The sequence below is a fragment of the Dysidea avara genome, chromosome 2 (genome assembly GCF_963678975.1).
Source record: "Dysidea avara chromosome 2, odDysAvar1.4, whole genome shotgun sequence".
Taxonomy (NCBI): Eukaryota; Metazoa; Porifera; class Demospongiae; order Dictyoceratida; family Dysideidae; genus Dysidea; species Dysidea avara.
Window position 1 is genome coordinate 37,608,372 of NC_089273.1, and position 12,370 is coordinate 37,620,741.

The 12,370-nt window shown below is 36.3% G+C and overlaps 1 protein-coding gene and 2 long non-coding RNA genes across 3 annotated transcripts in view; 1 reads left to right on the forward strand and 2 right to left on the reverse strand.

Moving 5' to 3' along the window:
• Positions 1-12,370, forward strand: part of LOC136247256 (uncharacterized) — a 148,778-nt gene that overhangs the window by 21,128 nt on the left and 115,280 nt on the right. The window lies entirely within an intron of this gene.
• LOC136247269 (uncharacterized) overlaps positions 9,934-12,370 on the reverse strand; it is a 286,965-nt gene continuing 284,528 nt past the window's right edge. Inside the window, exons 8-13 of the long non-coding RNA XR_010697300.1 lie at positions 11,095-11,164; positions 10,972-11,041; positions 10,842-10,920; positions 10,729-10,790; positions 10,138-10,221; positions 9,934-10,083 (exon numbers count right to left, since the gene is read on the reverse strand). This is a non-coding gene — a long non-coding RNA (uncharacterized lncRNA). The remainder of the gene's footprint in view (positions 10,084-10,137; positions 10,222-10,728; positions 10,791-10,841; positions 10,921-10,971; positions 11,042-11,094; positions 11,165-12,370) is intronic.
• LOC136247267 (uncharacterized) lies at positions 11,185-11,875 on the reverse strand. Its single transcript, XR_010697297.1, has 4 exons — positions 11,613-11,875; positions 11,465-11,548; positions 11,346-11,409; positions 11,185-11,285 (listed from the first exon to the last, which is right to left on the reverse strand). It is a non-coding gene; the product is annotated as an uncharacterized lncRNA (long non-coding RNA).

The following is a 12,370-nucleotide window of genomic DNA, read 5'->3' on the forward strand; positions in this document are numbered from 1 at the left end:
GGGGCCAGTATTTCAATCATAAATCAGTAGACTGAATGTTGTATGCTACAAAGGAAACAAACAGGAAGGCAATGGTGACAAGAAAGAGCCAGCTGAAGGAACTCAGTCAATATGTAAGGAACTTTGTGCAGTGTGCAAAGCGCAAACATTCTGGCGGACTGAGTGCCACAACAAGGCAATTTTCTGTGAAAATCAATAAAGTTCATGGATTTATTAACACTGCTGTGGACTAAAACCAGTAGTGAGTTGAAATTTTTCTGTTGTATGATAAAGAGCTTGCCAAGTCTTCGACTGTTAGCCTTGAATCAATACTTGAGAACACCAACAAAATCAACCAGATCTCTTAAACTTTTCATGCATCCATGCTCATAGCCACTAGACCTTGATTTGGACCAAGATCCTAAGGATTTCTAGAGTGTAACATTTCACATGCTTCTTTCCTTACAATGAAACTAGCATGTACTGTAATTTGCTGCAACAGTGTGGTTTGTGTGGACTCCCTGGGAGTCTACCTTGAAATATCAACTACAGCAGATCTAGTACACAGCACACTTCATAGCAAGAACCTGTGATCCCAATGGACCAGCTGCATGGACTAAGAATCCTCACTTGAAAATAGTGGTGAAAAAAAATGTTAAGATTATCCCAGCATGTGAAGTTATTTGATGTGCATACATCCACTTAGCAACATATTCAAGACAAGAAATTACCACCTTTTAGTCTCCAACCTTCACCTTCATCCAAGACACAGCTCATACCAGTCCACCTTTATTCCATCAGTGATTTTGTGAAATTATATATGTAACCTAGCCAAAGACTTTGCCACTCTAATTCACATCATTTCTTTATAATCACCATATTGAATAATTGCCGCTATGTGTATATCTTCATTTGTAAAGTACAAAATAGCTAGGTATGTAAATTGTAAGGCAGGATTCTATTAACTGAGAAAATTTATACAAACTTAAAATTTAGAAGACAATAATTATGACAGTCAATTTGCTTTAATTTGGATATTCAATGTCTTGCAACCCAAATCTAGGCTCACTCGTCTTTGACTGCCATCTAAAAGATTACAGATTATAGTAAAGAAGTTTTCAGTCAGTAAGAAACACCAACAAGAGTATCATCCAACTCACATGTACTTGTAAAATATTACATATACTTTATTAATTAGCACACAATAATTATAGACTATTAGTACATAATTATTTATTTTTATAAGGCAAAGTTTTTACAGTTAAAACATGGTATGATTTTCTTTTAATGAGAAAAAAATTCTTATCAATGTCCAAAAGTTTGATGAATCCATGCATCTCATCAACCTTCACATTGGTGATCTAAACTTTCTGAAAGTGATACCATGTACTATGTGTTCAAATAAAATCGAGGTATGATCAACTAACCTTTTCCTGTCACACCAGTGTTTTTCTGGTTTCTGAAGACAATTTCAGGAAATTCTACTGTGATTATGCTCTGAAACCAATGAAATTGATTAACCTTCTAAATATTGTATTGTCTCATCAATATCAGCAGAAACAATTAATTGCATGACATCATCCAATCAGCTATACTGTATATATCCAATAACAGCCCCACGATCATGTAATAAATGAATTGAAGAGCACTACTAGGGAAACAATCATTGAGAAGGCTAATCTTGTTGCTAATGAAAACTAACAATCAATCCTTTAATGGGGGTATGTTTGATCACATGCTGCCGCTGGAGGTCTGCTGATAACTTGTAATGAGGATAGTTTCAGCAATGAGTTGCCGCAATTTGAGAAAGCACCCCATTCCATAGTTTAGTCCATCATTCCATTCTGTTCTGTACCATAGATCCCACCTGTTTAGTTAATGGATTCATGCACTTATAGCAATGTTCACATAATATAGCATCCTTGTGGCACACAGCCCTGTCTGCCAGAATGTTTGCGTTCACACACTGCAAAAAATTCCTTACATTTTGACTGAGTTCCTTCAGCTGGCTCTTTCTTGTCACCATTGCCTTCCTGTTTGTTTCCTGAGTAGCTAGCATACAACATTCGGTGTACTAATTTATGATTGAAATGCTGGCCCCAGACTGTAGTCTACAGTCACACTAAGCATAAACAAGGTACATACAGTAAGCTTTAGAGAAAATAAGTTATCCATTAACTGCCCTTCTTAGATAAACATCACTGAGCCACTAATCCCACAATAAGTATTTCGTTACTAATGACAACCGACTAAAACCCACAATCAGTCCTTTAATTGTTTCTATCTTTCTTGGAGCTTTGTTTAATCACCAGCTGGAGGCCCATCGATAACTTGTAAGGGAAGTTTCAGCAATGGTAAGCTGCAGGCTTCATTTTGAGAAAGCGTTCCATTCCATAGTTTAGTCCATGATTCCGTTCCGTTCCATTCCGTAGAATAGACCCCACCTCTTTAAGACGTGATGTTAATCAAATACAAGTTGTAAAAAGAAGCTGTGGTAGGCTTACACATCAATTGATTTCACGACACCATATCACTTCCAACAATACCATTGATGAAGCTTTAGAGTTATCTAAACAAAAGCTACTTGCCATGTAATCTCGATTATCTAGATATACCAAATGTTCTAATTTTTACTATCAGAATAAACTATTCAAAACTAACCATACTCAATTTTATGGACATATTTGTAACTCAGAAGATAATAGCATCCCCTCTCCTCCTCCAGAGGAAGCTTTATAATTTTGGAGGAGCATCTAAGACCCTAATATCCCTTTCTTTCAGAAACCATTTTGGTTTACTGATATTGAAAAGCCAATCAATCAGTTCCCTTTCAAAAATTTTCTATTACTCTAAAATATGTTCAGTGTGCTGTTAAGCAGATAAAAAATTGGAGTGCTCCATGCTTTGATGAAATTCACGGTTTTTGGCTAAAGAAACTAACAGCAATTCATCTTCCTTTGATGGTTCTATGATCCACCATCTTGGCTTGTTCAGGGACTGACTCATCTATTTATCAAGAATCGTTCTAAAGGCCAATCTGATGTCAGCAACTATAGGCCAATCACTTGCTTATCAAATATTTGGAAACTATTAACAAGGATTATTGGAAATTCTATTTACTCACATTTTAATGTCAATTCTTTGTTCTCTCCCAACCAAAGGAAAACTGGCATGGAGTTTGGGGGACTAAAGAACATCTTCTGGTTGATAAAATGATAATGTATGATGGTCACCATCGAAGGACCAATCTAGCTATGTGTTGGATAGATTACAAAAAGGCTTTTGACTCTGTACCTCATGCCTGGATTCTGTCAGTGCTAAACCTTTACAAGGTATCCCCTACCATTGTCAAGTTTTTTGAGAAATCAATGGCCACCTGGAGAACTGTTCTTAAAGCTGGACCATCAGTTATTGGTATGGTATCAATTAGAAGTGGGATATTCCTGGGAGATGTCATTTCTCCCTTACTATTTTGTATAGCACTAGCTCCACTGAGTTTTTTGCTTGAACGTGAGAAATTAGGATACTCCTTTACAGGAGATCCTGTTATTAACCATTTACTGTACATGGATGACCTTAAGCTATTTGCCAAGTCAGAAGAACAACTGGAAACTCTTGTCCAAATTACTCACAACTTCTCAGCCTCTATGGGAATGCAATTTGGCTTTCAGAAATGTGCAAGTGCGATTATGCAGCATGGTAGACAGTATTCCTCTAGTGGAATAACACTTCCTGATGGCCTTATGACTGCATTGACACCATTGGAATACTATAAGTATTTGGGTATTTATGAAGCTGATTCAATCAACTGTCCTAAAACCAAAGAAATAGTTCAGGCTGAGTATTTCCGTCGTTTGCGAAAAGTCTTATCCTCACAATTGCATGCAAGGCATAAGATCATAGCAATGAATGAGTTTGCTATTCCTGTTTTACGCTACTCTGCTACTATCATTGATTGGACCAAGAATGAATTACAAGTGCTTGATCGCAAAACTAGGAAGACTTTCACAATGAATGGTGGTCTACACCCATGCATGTGCAGATGCGGATAGGATTTATGTGTAGCGTACTTTGGGAGGATGTGGTCTGCTTGGTGTTGAGGACACAGTCAGTTTTAAGCGTGCTGCACTTTATTACTATTTGGAAGATCATACTGATGTACTGATGAAGGAAGTGTTGTCTAGTGGTTTCGTGAAAACTCCAGCTGATATGTCTATTGCCCCTGATGCATTCAAAGATCATCTTAATATTGCACATTTATTTCCAGAATTGGCAAGATAAGCCATTACATGGCAAGTATGTGTGGAATTTACAAGATATCAACTGTTTCAATTCTTTTGGGTGGCTGGTTTATTCTGACTTGAAAATCGAGACTGAGAGTTTAATTTTGGCTGCCCAAGATCAGGCTCTGAACACAAAATATTTTAATACATCTACCCTTGGTGGGTCTGACCCTTTATGTCGTCTCTGTTGCACTAACAATGAAACTGTTGCTCACATTGTCTCTGGCTGTTCAACTTTGGTGGGAACATCATACAAGAAGAGTCATGATGCAGTTTGATTCTGCCTGCATTGGTGACTTTGTTCACAGTTTGGCTTCCCAGTTGTTAAAGAGTGGTGGAAACATAATCCTAGATTTGTGGAAGAATCTGAGAGTGTCAAACTATTGTGGGACTTTACTATTACCACTGACAGAACCATCCATGCTAATCGACCTGATCTAATTTTAGTGTTAAAAGAGGAAAGACGTGCTTACTTAGTAGATTTTTCATGTCCTTTTGACAATAATGTAACATGTAAAGAAGCTGAAAAAGTTGAAAAGTATCAGGATATGTTACTGCAAATACAAAGATTGTGGCATGTCAGGGCTGAAATTATTCCTATTGTTATCAGTGCTCTTGGTGCTGTGAGTCCCAAGTTTGATGACTGGCTGAAATCACTACATATAAATTTATATCCTTGTACTCTACAGAAAAGTGTTTTGTTGGAAACTGCTGGTTTGTTACGTCAAACACTAAACATTCATCTTTAAACCTTTGTTAGGTTTCGATGTTGTAATTAAGTACCAGAATTATATATTTGTTTTACTTCTGTATGTATTGAAATAATAATAATAATAGTGTCGTTTGTGTAATCAACAGTTTGAGTCAGTGGATATGAGCTGTTGCAGTGTGATTGCTCAGACACACTATAAATGGAGGCATGACATTGTTGCAAATACTGTTCATTATGAACTTGCAAAGCAGGGAGGATTTCACGTTGTAAACAAATGGTGGCTTCATCATCCCTCCCCTGTGTTGGAGAACCCATCCATGATTCTTTTGTGGGATTTTACTATCCAAACTGATCGTCATTTGCCTCATAAAAGGCCTGACATTTTATGTGTTAGCCACCAACATAATACTGCTTTTTAAAAATGATGTAGCTGTCTCTGGTGACAGCAGGCTTAGTCAGAAAATTAATGAGAAACGTGAGAGGTATACAGATTTTTATAATTGAGATTCAGAGAATGTGGAATATGCGTGCTGTTGTTTTGCCACTTGTGATTGGTTCCCTTGGATTGATCCCCACGTGTTTGGCCAAACATCTCCAATCTTTGAACATCTTCTATGGAACTTTGATTTCCAAACTACAGAAAAGCGTCCTATATACTGGTTGACTTTTAAGGCGTGGTCATTTTACCATAACCTTACCGCATACTTTCCAAGTTTGCTAAGTCAAAAATGTATTACGGCCAATGGGGAAACAGATGTTTCAGTTAATTTTAGCATGTTAGTACTAGCCAGGTTTTAGAACAGAAAGTATGTTATAGCAATAAGTTCGAGCCAAAACATATCCAGCGCGTGAGGTTAAGGATGAAAGAGAAAGTGATTTCCTCAAAATCTCTGGTTTTGGGAAAGCTAGCTATGTATAAAACTCACTGAAAAATTCTTAAGACTTCGCTACTAGTCAGAATGATAGACTGAGTGGTTTTAAAATGTTTGTACCTTTAAAGAATCCATACTGTTTGCTAAGCTAGTTTTAGCAATGGGTTTTTATTGACTTCTTGACCAACATTCGTAATACGGAAACACGCGTTTGCTCGCGTTACACAAGGATACGCCCTAAAAAGGCAACCCGTCTATTGGGTTCCTGCCACATACTAAGAAGATTTATATCAGAACACCCATGAACTCTGGCATAGTTTCAGAATAATTAAATTCTCATGTTGTACATGACGTGTGTTTTTACCATAATAATAATATAATATTGCTTCACAGAATTGTGGTACAACTACACATGCAGAAAACTTTGGCTTGCAAGGAACATACAATTCTGAGGGTCTACCAGACACCAGCTCTGGCATCCTATGTAGTTAACTAACTAGTAGAAGTGTACCGATAATCAGATTGGCTACAATATCGGCCACCGATATGATATTTTTTACCAATATCGGTAACGGTACAGAACAACAGGAGGACCGATATCGCTACCGATATTTATACAGTAGCAATAGTTTGTACATAAACGGATTATGCATTGGTTTTCTACGTTATCCATGTGGCTCTGGCCATAGACCCTTATGCTCTGGCTTATTGTTTACTCTGCAACAAGCGCTACGCTATGAGAAGCCATATAAATACATGCGATTCTAGTGTTTGTTACTGGAAAACTTACCACAGTCTTTACAAATGAAGCAGTTATAGAGTACCTTTGTAATAAAAGAATGATTTCAATAGATTCAGCTCAGTCACAGCTATGTTACAGCATCTTTCTTGACCAAGCCTTCAGCTGAGACGTAAAATATCCAGATTACAAGCACTTTTTAAAATTATACATCAAGATTATTCACTGTCAATTCCTCCTCATTTTATTTCAATTACAAGATCCACCAGACTATATCACCCACATTGTTTTATTCTACCAAACTCATCCACCTATTCATACCAACAGAGCTTTTTCTCCAGATCAATTAAGGATTGGAACAACTTACCATCTTCCATCATTGAGAGCAACAATATTGACTCTTTTTCAGCGGAACTGCAAACATTGTATGGAACTCAATTACTGTAATCTTTGTAACTACATAGCTAAATTCATTATTTTTATGATTGCTTTTTCCTGAGCATATCAGCTGTGCTGTACCAGCTTTCTCATAACCCATTAGAATGCAAAGTAATGCAGAAATATCCGTTTAAGGCTTCATGGGAGTATACTTAAAAATGTTTATGGGTGCTTAATTGTCTGGATTGCACAATAGAAATCCAAGCTGTACACCACCATAGGCAGCATATAGCAATGAATACATGCACATGTTGTTGTAGGGTAGGTAAATGTACACTTTTGTTTGCTTAAAATATTAATGCAAATATCGGATCGATTATCGGTTATCGGCTTCTTATGGTTACATCAATATCGGATATCGGTACATGCCAAAAACCCTTATCGGTACACCTCTACTAACTAGCTGTCTAATTACAATTATCTAAAGTAACTTACAAATAACTAGTCTATGATTGCTTGGTGCAGAAGTCTTGGAGAATCAATAATATGGGCACAGGTAATTAAATCTGCAAGGAGTATTGTCAAGATTGGCTAGAAAATGGTTCCATAAAAATTTCCTCAGCTTTACTTTAATCACTTCTAAAGTTTGAAACAAGTCAATTATTGGTAGGGAATTCCACAGTCTGGGTAGACGATAAAATATCAATTCATAACAGGGTTGGTGTGGGCTGTCTTGGGGTAGAACTTTGAGCCAGGAGCTCTTGTAGTACCAGTATTAACATTAAGTATGTCGAATTTATCAGATGGATGTTCGATGGATTCAATAAACAATAAGATGTCAGCAATTTAGTAAGTGTGCATTAACGGCAGTATACCACACTGGATTAATCTAAATTTGTATTCTGAGTTATAATTAGATAAAATAAATTTAGTGGATCTTTGCTATATTTTTTCAAGTGATTCGATATCCTTTAATAGACAAGGTCTCCAAAGAATCTCGCTCAAGGACATCCAAATACTTGTAAAAACTTATAGGGGTAAAGATTGGATCATATCACCAGGTGAAAGAACAACACTATCTGACTCCACAAGATGTCCCTTATTATTATTTCCATTTAAAACGACAGTATACAATTACTCGTACATCACAGTTGTTACTGAATTGATAAAGCTCTGTTGCTGGAGAACTACCTGATCTCTGGGAGCACCAGAACCCTCCTTAACAGGTGAGCTGAACCAAGTATGGAAGATTTAATAAATGGTGCCATGGGATGCTAACCAGGGAGTTCCTTTAAAAATTTCAGAAGGTTTGGTGTGTAGGTCCCTAAACAGCTGATAACAATAGGAATAACTTTAGCAGTCCTCAAGTTCCAAAGTCTTTGCAACTCAATACACAGATCTTGATATTTGGCTATTTTTCAGATTCTTTACTTACAATATTTGCATCAGCAGGAATAGCCACATCAATCAAAATTCCGACTATCACTATTACAACAAAAATGTCAGCGTGATGAGCAGAAATCAAGCGATCAGTGCATATGTCAAAATCCCACAAAATCTTTTTATTTTATTTGTGACCTGATCTTGGAAACCTACCTTTTTGGAACATTAGTCAATTTTCTGTTTTATAGCTTAAATGAGGTACTGGGTGCTTATCTATCTTGTGTTAAAATTTCAGCTTAATATCTTTAAGCATTCCTGAGATATAGCCAATTTTCTGTCCTGTACATTACAAACTAACTTTAATGGTAATGTATTGAATTCTGTGAGTGATTAAGGGTGACTAATGGTGACAAATCACTCTGTTTACCAATAATTCCATTCTTACCATCTAAAATACTTTAAAAGACATTTCTGATAGATTAATGAAGTATTCTTGGTACTTTTCTGCAATTAAATGCCATGTATCACTGTCTAAGACTAAGTTTTTGCCATTCCAGCAACTGAACAAATCACCTAATTTGTAAGTTATTTGATATCCAACGCATGTGAAATTACTACATGGTCTGATATAATCATCCATATCTCCTAGGAAAAAGAAGCTATGGGTGTGAAACTTCAAAGCAAGAAGGTTTAATAGTTGCTTTATCCAAATGTGAAAAAAAATGAATTAAAAAAAGTGTTGAAATTTTCATTTGAGTTTTCCCAAAAAGTTTGCTTGTGCCCAAAAGGTAGGTTTTCCAAGATCCGGTCACATTTATTGATTAGCAAACACCCGACAGGGTTTTTGTACTAATGTACATGGTACATACACATAAGTGCCTAGTATAAGATACAATAACATAAGTGCCTAGTTTCAGTTACAATAAGTGCTAAGTTACAATAGGTGTTAGGTTACGATTAGTGCTAAATTACAGTAAGTGGTATTTAACAATCAGTGCTAGATTACAATGAATACTAAATTATAGTGAGTGCTATGTAAGTTACAATAAATACAATAAATGCTAAGTTGTAATTACAAAGTAGGAGTAGTTGATTGTTTAAATGTTTCAAGATCAATGGTAGATAGATTTGGGATACATAGATTTTTCCAATGGGGAATAGTTCTGGGTAGGAATAAATAGAGATACGTGTTCACTGAAGATTGTATATGATTATATTTCTGATTGTGATGGGCTCTGGTAGCAGTTTGATTTAATGATGGCAGACAGCGATTTGGGACAAGTAATAAATGATTAACTACAGTGTACAATAGGATGAGATGTGCACAGGAGAATGTAGGCCCTGAAACGGTACAAAAATCACCCGTAAAATGCCACTGTTACACAAATTACGGTGCATTAATCGGCAAACCCGTTGGCAGTGAAACGGGTTTTTCAAAATTTCCGTAGTGGGACTTTTTGCAAACAGAAACTACTCGCATTCAGACTTATCGTCCCTCATTATATACCCAGCAGTCTAGTAACTAATAACCCCCTTTCCCTCTACAAACCTTTTACAATGTTCCCAATATGTGTTCCAAGCCTCCCATCACGTTAAAAGATTGTTTTGAATAAATGCGCATCATTAAATATTCATATGATCACGTGCATAAATTTATTAATAAAATCAATTGTTTTCCAGTTTCTTTACCATCACCACCATCACAGTGACTCAACAAGGAGGTCAAAGGGATCAACACTGCAATAGTATTATGACAGATGACAAAACAGTTTCAAAAACACCACTGTTTACTTCTACAAAAACTATCCAACTGCTTTTTACTCCGTCATCATTTCACTGCTCCTGTCCAGCCTCAATTGTTTCAAACAAAAGTGACTACAGAATTTTAGTCGATTACAAAACAGTTAAGATTAGGGACCCGCCGATTATGCTCATTATTTTACCTATTATGCTATACTGCACTGCTCAAAATTTTGCCAATTATGCTTAAATTTATGCTCAATATTTACCTATTATGCTCAAATTATGCTCAATATTTATACCTCAGTTCCCATGTTTTTCTAGTAAATTTGTACTTTATGGGAAAACAGTAAGTTTCCGAAGCACAGATTCTAAATCCTTGCTTGTCAAAATGCATGTCACAGAAAAGATCGATATACTCTAATAGAACAGTCAGATGTCTGATTCTTCTCTGACTGTTCTATTAGAGTATATCGATCTTTTTCTGTGATTTGTATTTGGTAAGCAAGAATTTATGGTAATGCACAAGTGTTCTGCCTATTATGCTAGCATTATGCTCAATGCTTTTAAGCACCTATTATGCTTATTATTATGCCAGCATAATCAGCGGGTCCTTAGTTAAGATAAGAACCAAATGCTTACATTTCCATTTGTTCACTATTCTGCCTGTAGTTACTGCACCATTTGCCAGTTATTTCTAGGGACTACAGAATTACGGCAGATTAAAACAGTTAGATAAGCACACCGATACTTACATTTCCACTTGTTCTCAACAGAATCTATTCTACTGAAGTTTTGTTATTCCACTGCTCAGTTATTTCAAACAAAAACGGACTAAAGAAATACGGCAATTATAACAGGTAAGATAATCATGGTTATACTTACATTTCCACTTGTTCACTATTCTTCCTGTAGTTACTGCTCCATTCATCAGTTATTTCACACAAAAAATGCACTACAGAATTACGGCAGATTATAAAACAGTTAGATAAGCACACCAATACTTACATTTCCAACAAAATCCATTCTACTAGCAGTTTTGTTATTACACTGTTCAGTTATTTCAAACAAAAAGGAACTAAACATTTATGGCAGATAAAAACAGTTAAGATGAGCACACCCGTATACTTATATTTCACTATTCTGCCTGTAGCTTCAATATTTCACTACTCCTGTACTTAAACGATGACAGATTAATTCTACAACAGAATTATGGTCGATAACAACACAGCTACATAATCATGCCACCACTTGCGTACATTTCACAACTGTAATCAAAGTTTTCACTGTTTCGCTGCTCTGTTCTCAGTTCCTCCAAATATTCTACAACAGAATTATGGTCAATTATTAAACAGTTACTTAGCACGAGAACACTTACAATTCCACTTGTTCACAACCATTTCTATTCTGGCATTATTTCACTGCCCCACCCTCAGTTACTCCAAACAAACAAACTTATAGTCTATAACAAACAGTTAGATAAGCAGGACGGCACTAATTCTCGCATGGCCAGACCACTATCTTACTTCTTTGTGATGTCATTGGTTGGCGAGATAGGGTCTGGTGAATTACTGTTGACAAAATGCATTCGTAGGCAAACAGTTACCACAGTTTCTTGCTGTTCTTGCTGGGAAAATGCTATGTAGCAATGGTATCAGCTCTGTTGCAAGTTTTGCTGTAGCGTTTATGTCCACCATACTAACATACAGCTAGCCAATGAATTAATTTCACTGGATATTGGTTGAAAGTCACCCCTACACTTCACCAGGTTCTATCTCGCTGACAAACAATGCCACAAAGCAAGAGCAGAGGTGGAAGGCAGTCTAGACACACAAAACTAAGCATCACTTACAATCCAGTTTTTCACAACTGTTGCTATGCCTGTAGTTTACTGCTCCCATCCTCTGATTCCAAACAATGAAGAAGTGATTCTACAACAGAATTACAGTTGATAACAAAACAGATACGTTTACATTTTGGAGATACAAATAGGGATTTGACAATATGCCGTGGCTTCAGTTAATGTCCGTACCCTCAGAAATAAATTTAAATCCCTTCATAATGCTGAAAATGTCCTTTACTGGGGGAGATGGGGAATAACATTGATAGCTGCAGGTAAGCACACAGATGATCTAAGTTAAATAATGATGTCAAACAAAGCAGAATTTACTGCACTACAAAAATATTATTATTATAGTAGCCATGTCAGTAAGGTGTACTTCATGACCTCTTTACTGAGACCACCTCATTATCAAAGCTGCAGTATTTTTCTCCAGAGGTGATT